Source organism: Dendrobates tinctorius, unplaced genomic scaffold (assembly GCF_039654945.1).
Source record: "Dendrobates tinctorius isolate UK_male_01 unplaced genomic scaffold, ASM3965494v1 ptg000119l, whole genome shotgun sequence".
In the NCBI taxonomy this organism is placed as follows: Eukaryota; Metazoa; Chordata; class Amphibia; order Anura; family Dendrobatidae; genus Dendrobates; species Dendrobates tinctorius.
Window position 1 is genome coordinate 387,938 of NW_027361787.1, and position 21,282 is coordinate 409,219.

Here is a 21,282-nt window from a genome sequence, read left to right on the forward strand (position 1 = left end):
GGTATAAGCTATGTCTCAACAGGAGGGGTGGTAGAGGTCATATCTTACGTATTTATGATGTATGGCTTTACTAACTATTAAAAATTTTTGTTTAATCTGCATTACTTGTGCAAAAAATAATTCCTAAGGGAATCTGAGACCAAAGAGAGGACAATGTTCTCACCCTGAATACTTATTCCAACACATTTGTATGGATTTTATTGAACAAGTGTGAGGGAAAAAGTCCGGCCTTGTTATTATGGATGCTTTCAGCAGGTGGATTGAAGCTGTCCACCCTGATGCATTAATGGTACCGAAGGCCCTTCTAAAGGAAGTCATACCCAGATTTGGGGTTCCAGAAAATATATAGTAAACTAAGTAATGTTATTATTACCTAAAACATTGTCAATTGAGTTGGGAAACCACTGTGCCTGTCATCCTCAGTCAGCCGGACTGAAGGACACAGTGGGATCTTGAAAAATAGGTTGACAAAGACCATGCAGGAAACAGGAAAAATTGGTTGTACTGTCTCCTATTGGTTGTACTAAATATGTATGTCACACGGACATCTGTAGTGCTGACAGCCTTTTGAAGTCATATACGGGAGATCTTTTCTGTCACCTCAGCTAAAATCCTTTAAAAGGATAGATGAGGAAGTTGATTGTACATTAGCAGAATATATGGCTAAGATATTAACTCACAAAGAAGTTTCTACTCGTAGTTTTTTTCCAGGAAACTCACTAACAAAACCTGAGATTGTGAAACTTGCAGACTGGGTCCTTGTGAAGGTGATAAAGAAGAAACACCAGCACCATCCTAAGTGGGAAGGTCCTTACCAAGTCCTGTGGACTTCTCCTACTGTGGTCAAGATTCCTGGATCCATCTCTCATACTGTAAACTTGTCAGACAGGTAGGGACAGAGTAGGATCTGACTTGCTTGTCAAAGTCCAGCTACAAAGGGAGGTTTTTCCAGAAGGGAAAGCTTGTCTCAAACTGGTGAAGTCTCCCATTCATCCCCCTACCCGGACAAGACGGTCAGATCTAGGATGTGTACATCAGGGTTAGTCACAGGTATATTCTTCGTGACCATAGTGATGGGAGATTGGAGGGTAATAGACCCAGCAGGAGAGGAAAGTCCAGGGTGGTAGAATGGTTTCAGATTTAAGACTTTCAATCTTACTTTTGAAATCGGGCAGGAGGCCGCCATGTTAGTGGATTTCTGTCTGTTGTATATATGATGTAGAGACAGGGAACAAGCTGTGAAACTAGCAGTCTGATAAGTATGTTTGTGTTATGAGCTCTAATAGCAGAGGTAATGGATGTGTGACTGGAGTAAAGCAGCATGGACAATTGTAGCCCGAGACTATAGGTATAAGCCTTATGGCTACATAGATTTTAAAGCCTGATTCTCCATTAGGAGAAAGGAGATCCCCTTACACAAATAAGAATAATTGTAATCAGCTACTGAGAACTTTTAAAAAACCCTAAGATGAGGGATCGAAGGTTATAGGAGCTGATATGTCAGGAGCAGACCCAATAGGACATTTCTACATAGAAGTTCAGAATAATAGCATTATTAATAGCATTATTAATAATAATACATAGACCCAAGGAAGGTATGCCAGAGAGAACCATAACAGAGTCCATAGGGTTCATAGTTAGATTGTCTAACCTAACTTATGAAGATAAACTAGCTCTAGAGAGAGGCTGTGAGGAGAAGAATGAATGGTTAGAATGGCTTAAATACATTGCAAACAGGTTTAAAAAATTAAGTTATATAGTAAAACTTATGTCTGCTCAGAAAGGGAAGGAAAATGTATATCCCCCACTTGAGAAACCGGATATCCCACCACAGGTGATTGCTAATCCTGGTAACTATACTTGTTCTAGTCTTCCAGGGCATGGACACGACTTCGGAGAGCTCCAAGGCGACTCTTGTAGAGAATGGATCATTGTCTCCCACAGGGCCAAGTACTCAGCCATATGGTCAGACCACACTACCCTGAGAGCGGATATATGGTCGTTATGCGGTGATAAAAGCATAAGAGCCAGACTACCACATGGTTCCCGAGGGGATTGTGTGGTGGTCCAGCTAATAATTCCGTTCCACCTGTTGTCAACAGGGATATGGCCAAAGGTACGTAGAGGAAGAGACAGAAGCGTGAAACTCTGCAAGGATCCTTCCATTCTAGTATCTACAGAGATGACATTGGAGTTCCCACGGGAGTGACCAACGAGTACAAGGCTAGGATCCAGGTAGCAGCCTGGTGGGAATCCATAATTTGGTGGGTGATTATAAATAAAAATGTAGATTGGATAAACTACTTGTACTATAACCAGCAGAGATTTGCTAATTATACCCGAGATGCAGTTAAAGGGATAGCTGAGCAATTAGGACCAACTTCTCTCATGGCTTGGTAGAATAGGATGGCATTAGACAAGTTCTTAGCAGAAAAGGGAGGTGAATATAAAATGTTTGGAGGATTTTGTTGCACCCTTTATCCCTAATACAGATCCTGATGGGAGTATCTCCAAAGCTCTTGATGGACTGACTGCCCTGTCTAATGAATTAGCAGAGAACTCTGGATATGACGACATATTCCTAGACTGAAGGATGGTTTGGGAAATGGTCCGGAGTATTCACTTCTGCGTTGACATCTCTTACCATCGTGGCCGGACTGCTGATTGTTTGTGGATGCTGTGCTATTCTATGCACTAGAGGACTTGTTCAAAGACTGATTGACTCTGCCATAACAAAAACTATGCATCAAGGAATGGAGACCTTGGAAGAATGAAAATGTTGGGACTTAATGATAAATATACTGAACATATTACTCTCCATCTATATTATATGAAGATGTTCTGTGAAACCTGACAAAAAGAAATCTGTCCCCAATGTGTTCAGATAGATGATTTTATTACAAGATGAGGGAATGTTATAATAATTGTAATAAAGTTCTTTCTTTTATGTGCATGTGTATGTATGTGTATATATATATATATATATATATATATATATATATATATATATATATACACACAGTATATATATATATATATATATATATATACATACACACACACACGTGTGTATGTGTGAGTATATATATATATGTGTGTGTGCATCCACAGTATATATATACACATGATTGCATAAGCCATTTATTTTGCCTAGACTTTGAAACTCTTTTTAGCTTACGTATTGTGAACATATGGGTGTTACCTTTGGGTGTTACTTTTTGTGAACGTTAGCTGGTTTTCCTTATCTTGCATGACTTCTCTGGTAACGTAGATAAGGATTAACAGCTACGCTTATTCTAATTGCATGTACTATTTTTCTTGCAAATGTAGTGTTTTCAACGCCTTCTTTTCCTATTTAAACTCTTAAGAATATGTATTGAGTTAGACAGAGGACGGCCCACACCTAGTGTGGCTGTCATTCTCTCTCTCCGTGCCAGCATGTCCAATAAAGAAACATCTTACTTATTCAGGTCTGGACGATTTCTAATTGGAACATAAAAAATCCCTGACAAAAGGGTCTTGTGGCTCTGGGGGTCTCTGCCACTCTTTGCACTGGCCTGCAGTGTTCTTGTGGCTCCGGGCTTCTCTGCCAGTCTCAGCACTGGGCTGCAGTGGTCTTGTGGCTCCGGGGTTCTCCGTCAGTCTCAGCACTGGGCTGCAGTTGTCTTGTGGCTCCAGGGGTCTCTGTCAGTCTCAGCACTGGGCTGCAGTGGTCTTGTGGCTCCGGGGTTCTCCGTCAGTCTCAGAACTGGGCTGTAGTGGTCTTGTGGCTCTGTCAGTCAGTGGTTTCAGTCAGTCAGTCTCAGCACTGGGCTGCAGGTGTCTGGTGGCTCTGGGGGTCTCCGTCAGTCTCAGCACTGGGCTGCAGAGGTCTTGTGGCTTCACCTTATATTATAGCTGCAAAGTGAATAATAACCATCAGGGAGCCTGAACCATCGGCAACGGAGCCAGAGGGAATTTAGCAGAGTAGTTTGGGGGACATGTAGGACTTGTTTTTATTCTGCTGTTTGCGAGGTGGGATGTAGAAAAAGATGGCAATTCTGCTGTTTTCTATTATGTGACTGTACGGCCCCTTCACATGACTTATCATGTTTTTCACAGATGCCACGTGTCCCCTATTTGACCTACGGTGCTCCTCTCATGTCCATGTTTCCCCATCAGCACAGATAGGGGGTGTATACAGCGTACACTGAGGGGTCTGCAACCAAACCTGGAGGTATACAGGTGTATACAGTGTACACAGGGGGTTGTTACCGAAGCTGGGGGTATACGGGTGTATACAGCGCACACTGAGGGGTCTGCGACCGAAGCTGGGGTATACGGGTGTATACAGTGTACACTGAGGGGTCTGCGACCAAAGCTGGGGGTATACAGGTGTATACAGCGTACACAGGGGGTTGTTACTGAAGCTGGGGGTATACGGGTGTATACAGCGCACACTGAGGGGTCTGCGACCGAAGCTGGGGTATACGGGTGTATACAGTGTACACTGAGGGGTCTGCGACCAAAGCTGGGGGTATACAGGTGTATACAGCGTACACAGGGGGTTGTTACTGAAGCTGGGGGTATACGAGTGTATACAGAGTACAGAGGTGTCTGTGACCGAAGCTGGGGGTGTACTGGTGTATACAGTGTACACAGAGGAGTCTGTGACCGAAACTGGGGGTATACGGGTGTATACAGCGTACACAGGGGGCTGTTACCGAAGCTGGGGGTATATGGGTGTATACAGCATACACAGGGGTCTGTGACCGAAGCTGGGGGTGTACTGGTGTATACAGTGTACACAGAGGAGTCTGTGACCGAAACTGGGGGTATACGGGTGTATACAGCGTACACAGGGGGCTGCGACCGAAGCTGGGGGGTATACGGGTGTATACAGCTTACACAGGAGTCTGCGACCAAAGCTGGGGATATACGAGTGTGTACAGCCTACACACAGGGGTCTGTGACCAAAGCTGGTGTGATTACAGGTGTATACAGCGTACAGCGAGGTGTCTGACTGAAGCTGGGGGTATACTGGTTCATACAGTGCACACTGAGGGGCCTGTGACCGAAGCTGGGGGCATACGGGTGTACACAGGAGTCTGCGACTGAAGCTGGGGGAATACAGGTGTATATAGTGTATACAGGTTTCTGTTCCGTAGACCTCGTACACACACGGCTCCGCTCCGTACACCTAGCCAGGCCTGTGGAGTCGGTAAGCCAAACCTGCAACTCCGACTCCTCAATTTCCCTTACACCGGCTCCGACTCCATGACTCCGACATATATTGCTTATATTTAAGTGAAAAATTTATTGTAGTACAATGTGAACATCAGACATTTAATCATTTCTATGATCCAATAATCAAGATATTTAGATAGAACATATCGATTTATTGGAATACAACTTTAGAACACAAAAAACTGTAATAAATTGTAAATATGTAATACACTGTATAATATCAATTACATGTATACAGTACAGTCATGGCCAAAAGTTTTGAGAATGACACAAATATATTTTCACATGATCTGCTGCCCTCTGGTTTTTATGTGTGTTTGTCAGATGTTTTTATCACATACAGAAATATAATTGCAACAATATTATGAGTAACAAAAGGTTATATTGACAGTTAGAATGAGTTAATGCAGCAAGTCAATATTTGCAGTGTTGACCCTTCTTCAGGACCTCAGCAATTCTCCCTGGCATGCTCTCAATCACCTTCTGGATCAAATCCTGACTGATAGCAGTCCATTCTTGCAAAATCAATGCTTTTATTTTGTCTGAATTTGAAGGTTTTTGTTTGTCCACCCGTCTCTTGATGATTGACCACAAGTTCTCAATGGGATTAAGATCTGGGGAGTTTCCAGGCCATGGTCCCAAAATCTCTATGTTTTGTTCCCTGAGCCATTTAGTTATCACCTTTGCTTTATGGCAAGGTGCTCCATCATGCTGAAAAAGGCATTGTTGATCACCAAACTGCTCTTGGACGGTTGGGAGAAGTTGCTCTTGGAGGACATTCTGGTACCATTCTTTATTCATGGCTGTGTTTTTAGGCAAGACAGAGAGAGAGCCCATTCCCTTGGCTGAGAAGCAACCCCACACATGAATGGTTTCAGGATGCTTGACAGTTGGCATGAGACAAGACTGGTGGTAGCGCTCACCTGGTCTTCTCCGAATAAGCCGTTTTCCAGATGTCCCAAACAATCGAAAAGGGGATTCATCAGAGAAAATGACTTTACCCCAGTCCTCAGCAGTCCACTCCCTGTACCTCTTGCAGAATATAAGTCTGTCCGTGATGTTTTTTCTGGAGAGAAGTGGCTTCTTTGCTGCCCTCCTTGAGACCAGGCCTTGCTCCAAGAGTCTCCGCCTCACAGTGCGTGCAGATGCACTCACACCTGCCTGCTGCCATTCCTGAGCAAGCTCTGCACTGCTGGTAGTCCGATCCCACAGCTGAAGCACTTTTAAGAGACGGTCCTGGCGCTTGCTGGTCTTTCTTGGGCGCCCTGGAGCCTTTTTGGCAACAAGGGAACCTCTCTCCTTCAAGTTCTTGATGATGCGATAGATTGTTGACTGAGGTGCATTCTTTCTAGCTGCGATACTCTTCCCTGTTAGGCCATTTTTGTGCAGTGCAATGATGACTGCACGTGTTTCTTTAGAGATAACCATGGTTAACAGAAGAGAAACAATGATGCCAAGCACCAGCCTCCTTTTAAAGTGTCCAGTGGTGTCATTCTTACTTAATCTTGACAGATTGATCTCCAGCCCTGTCCTCATCAACACCCACACCTGTGTTAATGGAGCAATCACTGAAATGATGTTAGCTGGTCCTTTTAAGGCAGGGCTGCAATGATGTTGAAATGTGTTTTGGGGGATAAAGTTCATTTTCTAGGCAAATATCGACTTTGCAAGTAATTGCTGTTAAGCTGATCACTCTTTATAACATTCTGGAGTATATGCAAATTGCCATTAGAAAAAATGAAGCAGTAGACTTTGTAAAAATTAATATTTGTGTCATTCTCAAAATTTTTAGCCATGGCTGTACAGACCAAAGTTTGGACACACCTTCTCATTCAAAGAGTTTGCTTTATTTTCATGACTATGAAAATTGTAGATTCACTCTGAAGGCATCAAAGCTATGAATTAACACATGTGGAATTATATAATTAACAAAAAAGTGTGAAACAACTGAAAATGTGTCTTATATTCTAGGTTCTTCAAAGTAGCCACCTTTTGCTTTGATTACTGCTTTGCACACTCTTGGCATTCTATTGATGAGCTTCAAGAGGTAGTCAATGGAAATGGTCTTCCAACAGTCTTGAAGGAGTTCCTAGAGATGCTTAGCACTTGTTGGCCCTTTGGCCTTCACTCTGTGGCCCAGCTCACCCCAAACCATCTCGATTGGGTTCAGGTCTGGTGACTGTGGAGGCCAGGTCATCTGGCGTAGCACCCCATCACTCTCCTTCTTGGTCAAATAGCCCTTACACAGCCTGGAGGTGTGTTTGAGGTCATTGTCCTGTTGAAAAATAAATGATGGTCCAGCTAAACACAAACCGGATGGAATAGCATGCCACTGCAAGATGCTGTGGTGGCCATGCTGGTTCAGTATGCCTTCAATTTTGAATAAATCCCCAACAGTGTCACCAGCAAAGCACCCCCACAACATCACACCTCCTCATCCATGCTTCACGGTGGGAACCAGGCATGTAGAGTCCTTCCGTTCACCTTTTCTGCGTCGCACAAAGACACGGTGGTTGGAACCAAAGATCTCAAATTTGGACTCATCAGACCAAAGCACAGATTTCCACTGGTCTAATGTCCATTCCTTGAGTTCTTTAGCCCAAACAAGTCTCTTTTGCTTGTTGCCTGTCCTTAGCAGTGGTTTCCTAGCAGCTATTTTACCATGAAGGCCTGCTGCACAAAGTCTCCTCTTAACAGTTGTTGTAGAGATGTGTCTGCTGCTAGAACTCTGTGTGGCATTGACCTGGTCTCTAATCTGAGCTGCTGTTAACCTGCGATTTATTTCTGAGGCTGGTGACTCGGATGAACTTATCCTCCGCAGCAGAGGTGACTCTTGGTGTTCCTTTCCTGGGGCGGTCCTCATGTGAGCCAGTTTCTTTGTAGCGCTTGATGGTTTTTGCCACTGCACGTGGGGACACTTTCAAAGTTTTCCCAATTTTTCGGACTGACTGACCTTCATTTCTTAAAGTAATGATGGCCACTCATTTTTCTTTACTCAGCTGCTTTTTTCTTGCCATAATACAAATTCTAACAGTCTATTCAGTAGGACTATCAGCTGTGTATCCACCAGACTTATGCACAACTGATGGTCCCAACCCCATTTATAAGGCAAGAAATCTCACTTATTAAACCATAGTCATGAAAATAAAGAAAACGCTTTGATTGAGGCGTGTCCAAACCTTTGGTCTGTACTGTGTGTGTGTGTATGTGTATATGTATATATATATATATATATATATATATACACACATACACATACACACACACATACTGTGACTTATCTCGGCTAAGACAAAGCCTAGATCCTCAGGCTACATCCACATCATGGGCGTAGCCAGGATCAAACCTGGGGGGGGCAGAACCTCATACTGCACACCCCTACACTTGAAAATAAAGCCTGCACCTTAAGAAGATGTGGTGGTGAATGCAGTATATTTATTCCAACTATCAGTTGATGTTACTGAAGACGAGCAATGCCTGTCCTGGGCGTCCTTTTGGGCAGCTATGAGGTGGACCTGACTGGTGCTAACAAAAAGTAGCGTTAGTCTGTGTGCTATCCGGCTTTCATTCTTTTTGGTACAGATATGATATGGATAGACAGATATATAAATAAAAGCAGATTAGAAATCTGCTCTGATATTGAAAACATTATCTATGAGCTCAAAAACCTTTCAGGTGATGCAGTTTTTAAAAAGCTGATCTGCTTTTGCAACTGAAAAACGTATCCTCAAAAAACGCAGCAAAAACGCTGTGTGTGAATGTAGCCTTAGATCAGGAATAGAACAGTCATTTATAGGACATTTCATAACTTTCCCAAATTCCTATGAAAAAATATTCAGCACATTCTGCATTGAACTACTGTACCCAATTTATTATATATTTTAGGAGTCGGAATCGGTCCATTTTATACCAACTCCGACTCCACAGCCCTACATACTAAGGTTATGTTTTATCTCCCGTCCACCACACTCCAGCTCCGGCTCCGCCCCCCAAGCACCAGCCTCTGCTCCCCCCATGCTCAGCCTCTGCTCCCTCCCCCATGCTCAGCCTCTGCTCCCCCCCCCCATGCTCAGCCTCTGCTCCCCCCCCATGCTCAGCCTCTGCTCCCCCCCCCATGCCCAGCATCTGCTCCCCCCCCCCATGCTCAGCCTCTGCTCCCCCCCCCCATGCTCAGCCTCTGCTCCCCCCCCCATGCTCAGCCTCTGCTCCCCCCCCCCATGCTCAGCCTCTGCTCCCCCCCCCATGCTCAGCCTCTGCTCCCCCCCCCATGCTCAGCCTCTGCTCCCCCCCCCATGCTCAGCCTCTGCTCCCCCCCCATGCTCAGCCTCTGCTCCCCCCCATGCTCAGCCTCTGCTCCCCCACCATGCTCAGCCTCTGCTCCCCCACCATGCTCAGCCTCTGCTCCCCCCCATGCCCAGCCTCTGCTCCCCCCCCCCATGCTCAGCCTCTGCTCCCCCCCCATGCTCAGCCTCTGCCCCCCCACACACCGTCTCCCTTCTGTCCTCTGCTCCTCCCCATGCTCAGCCTCTGCTCCCCCCCATGCTCAGCCTCTCTCTCCCCCCACACACCGTCTCCCTTCTGTCCTCTGCGGGGTGTCGCCGCTCCCTCCTCCGGGCTTTGTGTTGTGCCGCGCTCTTCCCCGCTGACAGCTCCGCTCCTCTGCTGCGCGCTCTGCACACTGCTCTCCTATGGTGAATGCTGGACAGTGTGGGCGGGGCCACAGCTTCCTCCCGTCTGTTCTATGGAGGAGGAGGCGCCGCCCCTTCTGGTCACATGGCCATGACCTCCCCACAGATCCTGTGTGCACAGAGCCGTCATATATGTGGCAGACAGTGAGGCCCCTGATCATGTGACCCCCTGACTCCTCCCCTCCTGTGACCTCATCACAGGTCCTGTGTGCACAGAGCAGTCATATATGTGGCAGACACTGAGGCCCCTGATCATGTGACCCCTGACTCCTCCCCTCCTGTGACCTCATCACAGGTCCTGTGCACAGAGCAGTCATATATGTGGCGGACACTGAGGCCCCTGATCATGTGACCCCTGACTCCTCCCCTCCTGTGACCTCATCACAGGTCCTGTGTGCACAGAGCAGTCATATATGTGGCGGACGCTCCTGGACCTTCTGCTTTCTGGGCCGGTTCCTCCTGTGAGTCCTATTAACCCTTTCGCTCCCTGTGTTCTCCTTTCTGACAGGACAATCTCTGAATTCGGACAGTGTGACAGGAATTTCAGCAATGTGGAAGGAAAAAATGACAATTTTCCTGTTTTCCTCACAGAAATGTGACTTTCCCCCAATATATCCTTGTCCTACAGGTGACAGGAGCGCTGAGGCCGCACAGTGCGCCGTGTCTCCTGAGTGCCGATACCCCACAGGCTCGGGAGGGAAGGGGCGCCATTGTGGGGGGATAGACGGCGGACGCCGTGTGACGTGTGAAGAGCGCCGACACCAGAACAGCAGAGACCCCACAAGTGGCCCCATGTTACCCCCTCCACCTCTGGGGGGCTCATCTAGGGGGCAGGAAGGATTATTAACCCTCAGGGGAGTCGTTTGTGTAATACACGACTGCTCCGTTTGGGGGTCACCAAGACAATTTTGTGTTTTCCATGAAAACTCTGACTTTTATTCATCCATTGAGTTGCCAAATGAATTTAACCCCTTAAAGGGAGTCTGTCACCCCATTTTAGCGCTATAAGCTGGGGCCGCCGCCATCAGGGGCTTATCTCCAGCATTCTGTAATGCATTCTGTAATGCTGTAGATAAGCCCCCGATGTAACCTAAAGATAAGAAAAACACGTGAGATTATACTCACCCCGGCGTTCGGTCCGTCCCGTCCGGCGCCTCCCATCTTCATACGATGATGTCCTCCTAACTTCTCCCTCGGCTCCTGTGCAGGCGTGCTTTATTGGCCCTGTTGAGGGCAGAGCAGAGTACTGCAGTGCGAGGGGCCGGGAAGGTCACAGAGGTCCCGCGCATGCGCACTGCAGTACTCTGCGCTGCCTTCTACAGGGCAGATAAAGCACGCCTGCGCAGGAGCCGACGGATAGGAGGAGGACGTCATCGTATGAAGATGGGAGGCCCTGGACCGGACTGCAACACCCACCGCCCCCCGGTGAGTATAATCTCACGTGTTTTTCTTACCTTTCAGGTTACATCGGGGGCTTATCTACAGCATTACAGAATGCTGTGGATAAGCCCCTGATGGCGGTGGCCGCAGCTGATAGGGCTAAAATGGGGTGACAGATTCCCTTTAATGAACGGAGCTTTTTTCGTTTTTCGCTCCCCTTATTTCCAGAGCCATAACTTTTTTATTTCTCCGTCAGTATGGGCGTGTGAGGGTTATTTTTTGCGGGATGAGTTGTGCTTTTGAACGACACCATTGCTTCTACCATGTCTTGTACTCAAAACCGGGAAAAAAATTCCAAGTGCGGTGAAATTGCAAAAAAAGTGCCATCCCACACTTGTTTCTTGCTTGGCCTTTTTGCTCGGTTCACTAAATGATAAAACTGCCCTGCCATCATGATTCTCCGGGTCATTCCGAGTTCATAGACTCCAAACATGTCTAGGTTCTCTTTTATCTAAGTGGTGAAAAAAAATACAAAATTTGCTAAAAAATAAGCACAATTTTCCAAGCCCCGTAACGTCTCCATTTTTCGTGATCTTGTGCTTGGTGAGGGCTTATTTTTTGCGTACCGGGCTGATGGTTTTAATGATGCCACGTTTTTGCAGATACATTCTTTTGATCACCCGTTATTGCATTTTAATGCAATGTCACGGCGACCAAAAAAAACGTAATTCTGTCATTTGATTTTTTTTCTCACTACGCCGTTTAGCAGTCGGGTTCATCCTTTTTTTATTGATAGAGCGGGCGATTCTGAATGCGGTGATACCTAATATCTGTAGGTTTGATTTTTTTTATTGTTTTATTTTGATTGGGGCGAAAGAGGGGTGATTTGAATTTTTATGTTTTTTATTTTCTTTAATTTTTAAACACTTATTTTTGGCATGCTTCAATAGCCTCCATGGGAGAGTAGAAGCATGCCATACTTGATCGGCTCTGCTACATATGGGAGATGAGCAGATCGCCCATATGTAGCAGTAATACAGCAATTGCTATGAGCGCCAACCACAGGTTGGCGCTCATAGCAATCTGACGGCAACAACCATAGAGGTCTCTATGAGACCTCTGATTGTCATGGCAACGCTGACACCCGATCACGTGACGGGGGTTGGTGATACGCTCATTTCTGGCTGGATGCCGGAAGTACTAGTTTAATGCCCGCTGTCAGTGTTTGACAGTGAGATTTAACTAGTTAATAGGCACGGGCAGATCTTGATTCCACCCGCGCCTATTGCCGGCACATGTCACCTGTTTATAACAGCTGACATGTCGAGGTTTTGAAGTGGGCTCACCGCCGGAGCCCACATCAAAGCAGAGGATACTGACCGCTGATGTACTATCCCGTCAGCAGTCTGTAAGGGGTTAAAATCTCGTCCAGACATTGACAAGGTTCGAAAAAAAGATTTTTATTTGAAATAATAATTTTCTCCTTTAAACTTTGCTTTCGTCAAAGAATGCCCCCTTGGCAGCAATTTCAGCATTGCAGACCTTTGGCATGTGTACCATACGGTCAAGCTGCTCCCACAACTGCTCAATGGGGTTGAGATCTGGTGACTGCGCTGGCCACTCCATTACAGACAGAATAGCAGCTGCCGGCTTCTTCCCTAAATAGCTCTTGCATAATTTGGAGGTGTGCTTTGGGTCATTGTCCTGTTGTAGGATGAAATTGGCTACAATCAAGCGCTGTCCACAGGGTATGGCATTGCAAAATGGAGTGATAGCCTTCCTTATTCAAAATCCCTTTTACCTTGTGCAAATCTCCCACTTTACCAGCACCAAAGCAACCCCAGACATCACATTACCTCCACCATGCTTGACAGATGGCGTCAGGCACTCTTCCAGCATCTTTTCAGTTGTTCTGTGTCTCACAAATGTTCTTCTGTGTGATACAAACACCTCAAACTTGGATTCGTCTGTCCATAACACTTTTTTCCAATCTTGTTCTGTCCAATGTCTGTGTTCTTTTGCCCATATTAATGTTTTCTTTCTATTAGCCAGTCTCAGATATGGCTTTTTCTTTGCCACTGTGCCCTGAAGGCCAGCATCCCGGAGTCGCCTCTTCACTGTAGACGTTGACTCTGGCGTTTTGCGTGTACTATTTATTGAAGCTGCCAGTTGAGGACCTGTGAGGCATCGATTTCTCAAACTACAGACTTTAATGTACTTGTTACTCAGTTGTGCAGCGGGGCCTCCTACTTTTCTTTCTACTATGGTTAAAGCCTGTTTTTGCTCTAGGAGTAGTACACACCGTTGTAGGAAATCTTCAGTTTCTTGGCAATTTCTTATATAGAATTAATTTCTAAGAACGAGAATAGACTGTCAAGTTTCACATGAAAGTTCTTTTTTTTCTGGCCATTTTGAGAGTTTAATGGAACCAACAAATGTAATGCTCCAGATTCTCAACTAGCTCAAAGGAAGGTCAGGTTTATATCTTCTCTAATCAGCCAAACTGTTTTCAGCTGTGCTAACATACTTACTTACATACTTTTCAAGGGTATTCTAACCATCCATTAGCCTTCTTACACAGTTATCAAACACAAAGTACCATAGGAACACTGGAGTGATGGTTGTTGGAAATGGGCCTCTATACACCTATGAAGATATTGCATTACAAACCAGACGTTTGCAGCTAGAATAGTCAATTACCACATTAACAATGTATAGGGTGTATTTCTGAATCATTTAATGTTAGCTTCATTAGAGAAAACTGCTTTTCTTTCAAAAATAAGGAAATTTCTAAGTGACCCTAAACTTTTACATGGTAGTGTGCTTTAATATTAGCCGTATTTCCTGTTGGCAGGTATACCTTTTCTTTTAGGATTTGATTAAAAACTTCCACCAGTGGAGAAGAAACCTCTTCTACTAATGTTTTATAGAACTCCCCTGGCAGCCCATCTGGTCCGGGGGCCTCGCTATTTTTCAGGGAGTTAATAGTGTCTAGTATCTCTTCCTTTCTTATTGTAGAGTTGAATCTTTCTCACCTTCTGAGACTGTTGGGAGGGATAGTCTGTCTAGGAATGTCTTCCCCTCTTCTCCATCTACTGGTTCTTGTTCATACAATGTGTTATAGTATTTATGCCAGCTGTCATTTATGATTTTTGGGTCTGTTTGTGGTGAACCTTTGTGGTCATTCAAGCTACCTATAAATATCATAGGTGTTCGACCTTTTGCCAAGCGAGCCAATAATGAACCAGCCTTATTACCGTATCTAAAAATTCAGACGTTTTTTGGTTCCCCCTTATTCTTTCTAGTCTGTCCAGCTAAAGGTCAAATTCTGCTTTAGCTTTGATCCATTTATGCCTATTTTCTAAATTGGGTCAGTTAACCCCTTAACCCCCAAGGGTGGTTTGCACGTTCATGACCAGGCCAATTTTTACAATTTTGACCACTGTCACTTTATGAGGTAATAACTCTGAAACACTTCCATGGATCCCGGTGATTCTGACATTGTTTTCTCGTGACATATTGTACTTCATGTTAGTGGTAAAATTTAATTCAATTAACTTGCGTTTATTTGTGAAAAAAACGGAAATTTGGCGAAAATTTTTAAAATTTCGCAATTTTCCAACTTTGAATTTTTATGCCCTTAAATCACAGAGATACGGCACACAAAAAACTTAATAAGTAACATTTCCCACATGTTTACTTTACATCAGCACAATTTTGGAACCAAAACTTTTTTTTTTAAGGAAGTTATAAGGGTTAAAAGTTGACCAGCGATTTCTCATTTTTGCAACACCATTTTATTTTTACGGACCACATCACATTTGAAGCCACTTTGAGGGGTCTATGTGATAGAAAATACCCAAAAGTGACACCACTCTAAAAACTGCACCCCTTAAGGTGCTCAAAACCACATTCAAGGAGTTTATTAACCCTTCAGGTGCATCACAGGAATTTTTTGAATATTTAAAAAAATGAATATTTAACTTTTTTTCACAAAAAAATACTTCAGATTCAATTTTTTTTTATTTTACCAAGGGTAACAGGAGAAATTGGACGCAAAAGGTATTGTGCAGTTTGTACTGAGTACGCTGATACCTAATATGTGGGGGGAATCACTGTTTCGGCGCATGACAGAGCTCAGAAGGGAAGGAGCGCCGTTTGACTTTTTCAATGCAAAATTGGCTGGAATTCAGATCGGATGCCATGTCACGTTTGGAGAGACCCTGAATTACCTAAACAGTGGAAACCCCCCACAAGTGACCCATTTTGGAAACTAGACCCCCCAAGGAACTTGTCTAGATATGTGGTGAGAACTTTGAACCCACAAGGGCTTCACAGAAGTTTATAACGTACAGCGGAACAATAAAAAAATCATATTTTTTCCACAAAAATAATCTTTTCACCCCCAATTTTTATTTTCCTAAGGGTAACAAGACCCTAAAAGTTATTGTGCAATTTGTCCTGAGTACGCTGATACCCCATATGTGGGTGTAAACGACTATTTCGGCGCATGGCAGAGCTCAGAAGGTAAGCAGCGCCATTTGACTTTTTTGGCTGGAATTGAGATCGGACACCATGTCGCGATTGGAAAACCCCTGATGTACCAAAACAGTGGAAACCCCCCACAAATGACCCCATTTTGGAAACTAGACCCCCTAAGGAACTTATCTAGATGTGTGGTGAGCACTTTTAAACCCCCAGTGCTTCACAGAAGTTTATAATGACCGGGCATGAAAATAAAAAAATCGTATTTTTTCCACAAACATGATCTTTTAGTCCCCATTTTTTTTATTTTCCCAAGGGTACAAGGAGAAATTGGACCCTAAAAGTTGTTGTCCAATTTGTCCTGAGTGCGCTGATACCCCATATGTGGGAGAAAACTACTGTATGGGCACACGTCGGGGCTCGGAAGGGAAGTAGTGACGTTTTGGAATGCAGACATTGATGGAATGCTCTGCAGGTGTCATGTTGCATTTGGAGAGCCCCTAATGTACCTAAACAGTGGAAACCCCCCCACAAATGACCCCATTTTGGAAACTAGACCCCTAAGGAACTTATCTAGATGTGTGGTGAGCACTTTGAACCCCCAAGGGCTTCACAGAAGTTTATAACGCCCGGGCGAGAAAATGAAAAAAATCATAATTTTTCCACAAACCTGATCACTTAGTCACCATTTTTTTATTTTCCCAAGGGTAGCAGGAGAAATTGGACCCCAAAAGTTGTTGTCCAATTTGTTCTGAGTACGCTGATACCTCATATGTGGGAGTAAACTACTGTATGGGCACACGTCGGGGCTCAGGAGGGAAGTAGTGACGTTTTGGAATGCAGACTTTGATGGACTGGTCTGCGGGTGTCGTGCGTTTGGAGAGCCCCTGATGTACCTAAACTATTGAAACTCCCCACAAGTGACCCCATTTTGGAAACTAGACCCCCCACGGAACTTATCTAGATGTGTGGTGAGCACTTTGAACCCCCAAGTGCTTCACAGAAGTTTATAACGCCCGGGCGTGAAAATAAAAAAATCATTTTTTTGCACAAAAATGATATTTTTGCCCCCAATTTTTTATTTTCCTAAGGGTAACAGGAGAAATTGGACCCCAAAAGTTGTTTTGCAATTTGTCCTGAGTAGGCTGATACCCTATATGTGGGGGTAAAACACTGTTTGGGTGCATGGCAGAGCTTGGAAGGGAAGGAGCGCCGTTTGACTTTTTCAGCGCAGAATTGGCTGGAATTGAGATCAGACGCCATGTTGCATTTGGAGAGCCCCTGATGTGCCCAAACAGTGGAAACCCCCAATTCCTAACTCCAACCCGAACCCCAACACACCCCTAACCCTAATCTCAGCCCTAACCCTAGCTCTAACCCTAATGGGAAAATGGAAATAAATACATTTTCTTTTAATTTTATTGTTTTTCCCTAACTAAGGGGGTGATAACGGGGGGTTTGATTTACTATTTATGGCGGTTTTTATATTTGGCGGCTGTCACACGCTAAAAGACGCGTTTTATTATAAAAAGTTTTTGCATCACCACATATTGAGAGCTATAATTTTTCCGTATTTTGACCCACCGAGTCATGTGAGGTCTTATTTTTTGCGGGACGAGTTGACGTTTTTATTGATACCATTTTCGGGAACGTGACATCTTTTGATCGCTTTTTATTCCGATTTTTGTGACGCAGAATGAACAAAAACCAGCGTTTCATGAATTTCTTTTGGGGGGGTGCGTTTACACCTTTCCGCCTGCGGTAAAATTGATAAAGCCCTTTTATTCTTCGGGTCAGTACGGTTACAGCGATACCTCATTTATGTCATTTTTTATGTTTTGGCGCTTTTATGCAATGAAAACAATTTTATATAAAAAATAATTATTTTTGCATTGCTTTATTCTGCGAGCTATAACTTTTTTATTTTTTCGCTGATGATGCTGTGTGGTGGCTCGTTTTTTGCGGGACAAGATGACGTTTTCAGCGGTACCATGGATATTTATATGCGTCTTTTTGATCGCGCGTTATTGCACTTTTTGTTTGGCGGTATGATAATAAATCATTATTTTTTGCTTAGTTTTTTATTTTTATTTTTTAAGGGGTTCGCTAAAGGGGTTAACTAATGGGACAGTTTTATAGGGCGGGTCGTTATGGACGCGGCGATACCAAATATGTGTACTTTTATTGTTTTTGTTTTTTTTATTTCCAAAAAATGAATTTATTAGGGAATATATATATATATATTTTTTTAATTTATTTAGCGATATACAGTCATGGCCAAAAGTATTGACACCCCTGCAATTCTGTCAGATAATATTCAGTTTCTTCCTGAAAATGATTGCAAACACAAATTCTTTGGTATTATTATCTTCATTTAATTTGTCTTAAATGAAAAAACACAAAAGAGAATGAAGCAAAAAGCAAAACATTGATCATTTCACACAAAACTTCAAAAATGGGCCGGACAAAAGTATTGGCACCCTCAGCCTAATACTTGGTTGCACAAGCTTTAGCCAAAATAACTGCGACCAACTGCTTCCGGTAACCATCAATGAGTTTCTTACAATGCTCTGCTGGAATTTTAGACCATTCTTCTTTGGCAAACTGCTCCAGGTCCCTGATATTTGAAGGGTGCCTTCTCCAAACTGTCATTTTTAGATCTCTCCACAGGTGTTCTATGGGATTCAGGTCTGGACTCATTGCTGGCCACCTTAGAAGTCTCCAGTGCTTTCTCTCAAACCATTTTCTAGTGCTTTTTGAAGTGTGTTTTGGGTTATTGTCCTGCTGGAAGACCCATGACCTCTGAGTTAGACCCAGCTTTCTCACACTGGGCCCTATATTATGCTGCAAAATTTGTTGGTAGTCTTCTGACTTCATAATGCCAAGCACACGGTCAAGCAGTCCAGTGCCAGAGGCAGCAAAGCAACCCCAAAACATCAGGGAACCTCCGCCATGTTTGACTGTAGGGACCGTGTACTTTTCTTTGAATGCCTCTTTTTTTCTCCTGTAAACTCTATGTTGATGCTTTTGCCCTAAAAGCTCTACTTTTGTCTCATCTGACCAGAGAACATTCTTCCAAAATGTTTTAGGCTTTTTCAGGTAAGTTTTGGCAAACTCCAGCCTGGCTTTTTTATGTCTCGGGGTAAGAAGTGGAGTCTTCCTGGGTCTCCTACCATACAGTCCCTTTTCATTCAGATGCCGACGGATAGTACGGGTTGACACCGTTGTACCCTTGGACTGCAGGGCAGCTTGAACTTGTTTGGATGTTAGTGGAGGTTCTTTATCCAACATCCGCACAATCTTGCATTGAAATCTCTTGTCAATTTTTCTTTTCCGGCCACATCTAGAGAGGTTAGCCACAGTGCCATGGGCTTTAAACTTCTTGATGACACTGCGCATGGTAGACACAGGAACATTCAGGTCTTTGGAGATGGACTTGTAGCCTTGATATTGCTCATGCTTCCTCACAATTTGGTTTCTCAAGTCCTCAGACAGTTCTTTGGTCTTCTTTCTTTTCTCCATGCTCAATGTGGTACACCCAAGGACACAGGACAGAGGTTGAGTCAACTTTAATCCATGTCAACTGGCTGCAAGTGTGATTTAGTTATTGCCAACACCTGTTAGGTGCCACAGGTAAGTTATAGGTGCTGTTAATTACACAAATTAGAGAAGCATCACATGATTTTTCGAACAGTGCCAATACTTTTGTCCACCCTCTTTGTTATGTTTGGTGTGGAATTATATCCAATTTGGCTTTAGGACAATTCTTTTTGTGTTTTTTCATTTAAGACAAATTAAATGAAGATAATAATACCAAAGAATTTGAGTTTGCAATCATTTTCAGGAAGAAACTGAGTATTATCTGACAGAATTGCAGGGGTGTCAATACTTTTGGCCATGACTGTATTTTAAAATTATTTTTACACCTTTTTTTTTTTTAACTTTATTTCATTGTCCCAGGGGGGACATCACTGTCCTGTGACAGATCGCTGATCTGTCACATCACAGATCACTGTGACAGATCAGCGATCTGTCACAGGCATTGAAGCAGACTTCCTCATGTCTGCGCTTTGCAGGCACTGAGGAAGCCAGCTCCCTGCAGGCCCCCGAAGGTCCCCGTCGCCATCTTGGATTCGGGGACCTGCAGGGAAGGAGCCCCCCGCAGCAGCGCTGCATATTGCGCTGCTCTGGGGGGCTCAGGGAAGCACGGAGGGAGCCCCCTCCCTGCCGATGCTTCCCTTTAACCCCTTTCTGCCATCCGACGTACTATCCCGTCCACGGTACCCGGGCCCGTATGACCGTGGACGGGATAGTACTTCGGGCCCTTTAATGCGATACCGTGACTAAAGTCGCGGTGATCGCATTAAAATTCCGACGCCATCTCACCTTAGAAAAGATGGCGTCGGCATCCCGGGCTGCGATCCCGCCCCCCCCGGCATCCAGAGCGCTGTGATTGGCTGTTCAATTCTGAACAGCCAATAGCAGCGTTTCTCATTGTTTCAGCCAATCAGCTTGGCTGAAACAATGATGTCCTAGGCTGGGATCGAGTACCGATGTACTCGATCCTAGAGCCGGTGCCTGGCAATGCCAGGCACCGGCAAAAAGCACCCGGATTGGCGCGATCGCCGATCTGATCGATCGCGCCAATCGCAGTGCACAGCGGCGCTATATCGCCGCTGTGCCCTGCCAGTACCGGCCAGGATCGGTGCTATATTAGCACCGATCGTGCTGGAGCCTGCTGCAGGCCCAGCAGGGCCTGCAGGAGTTGGCTGGCGCGATCGATTAGATCGGCGATCGCGCCAACCACAGGGCACAGCTGCGGTCACCATGTGACCGCTCTGTGCCCTGCTGGTGACCTGGGCATGACCTGCCTAGTAATCGGAGCTGTGAGCTCCGATTCTAGGCAGTTGCCATGGTCACCAGGCAGATCAGGGATTGGTGGGATCGATGTAATCATTCGATCCCACCAATGACAGGTCACAGCAGCGATGTGACCGCTCTGTGACCTGCCCCCTGACCTGCCTCTGACCTGTCTGACCTGTCTGCAGGGGTCCTCACTCTAGCTGAGGATTCCTGCAGAGAGGTCGGACGCAGCAAGAGCTCCTGTGCTGGGTATTGTGGTGCCACAGCTTGTAGCATCACAATCCCTGCAGAAGAAAGAAGAAGAAGAAAGAAAACTACAATTGTAAGTGTTAATTGATCCCTGATCCCCTGCCCAATCTATCTTCACCCCCCCCAATCTATCTTCATCCCCCCATCCCCCCTCCACCCCTCCTCTTACCCCCCTTCACCCCCCTCCACCCCCCTTTTACCCCCCTCCACCCCACTTTTGCGCCACCTCCGTGCGCAGCCGGCGAGCGTTGATCGGTGACGCAGTTCACCGATCAACACTCGAGCTCGCTTTTTTTTCCTTAGCCCCCTTTGCGCCACTTCCGTTCACACATTCCGCAGCCGCAAAAGTTGGATAGGTGACACACGTCACTTATCCAAGTTTGTGCCTGCC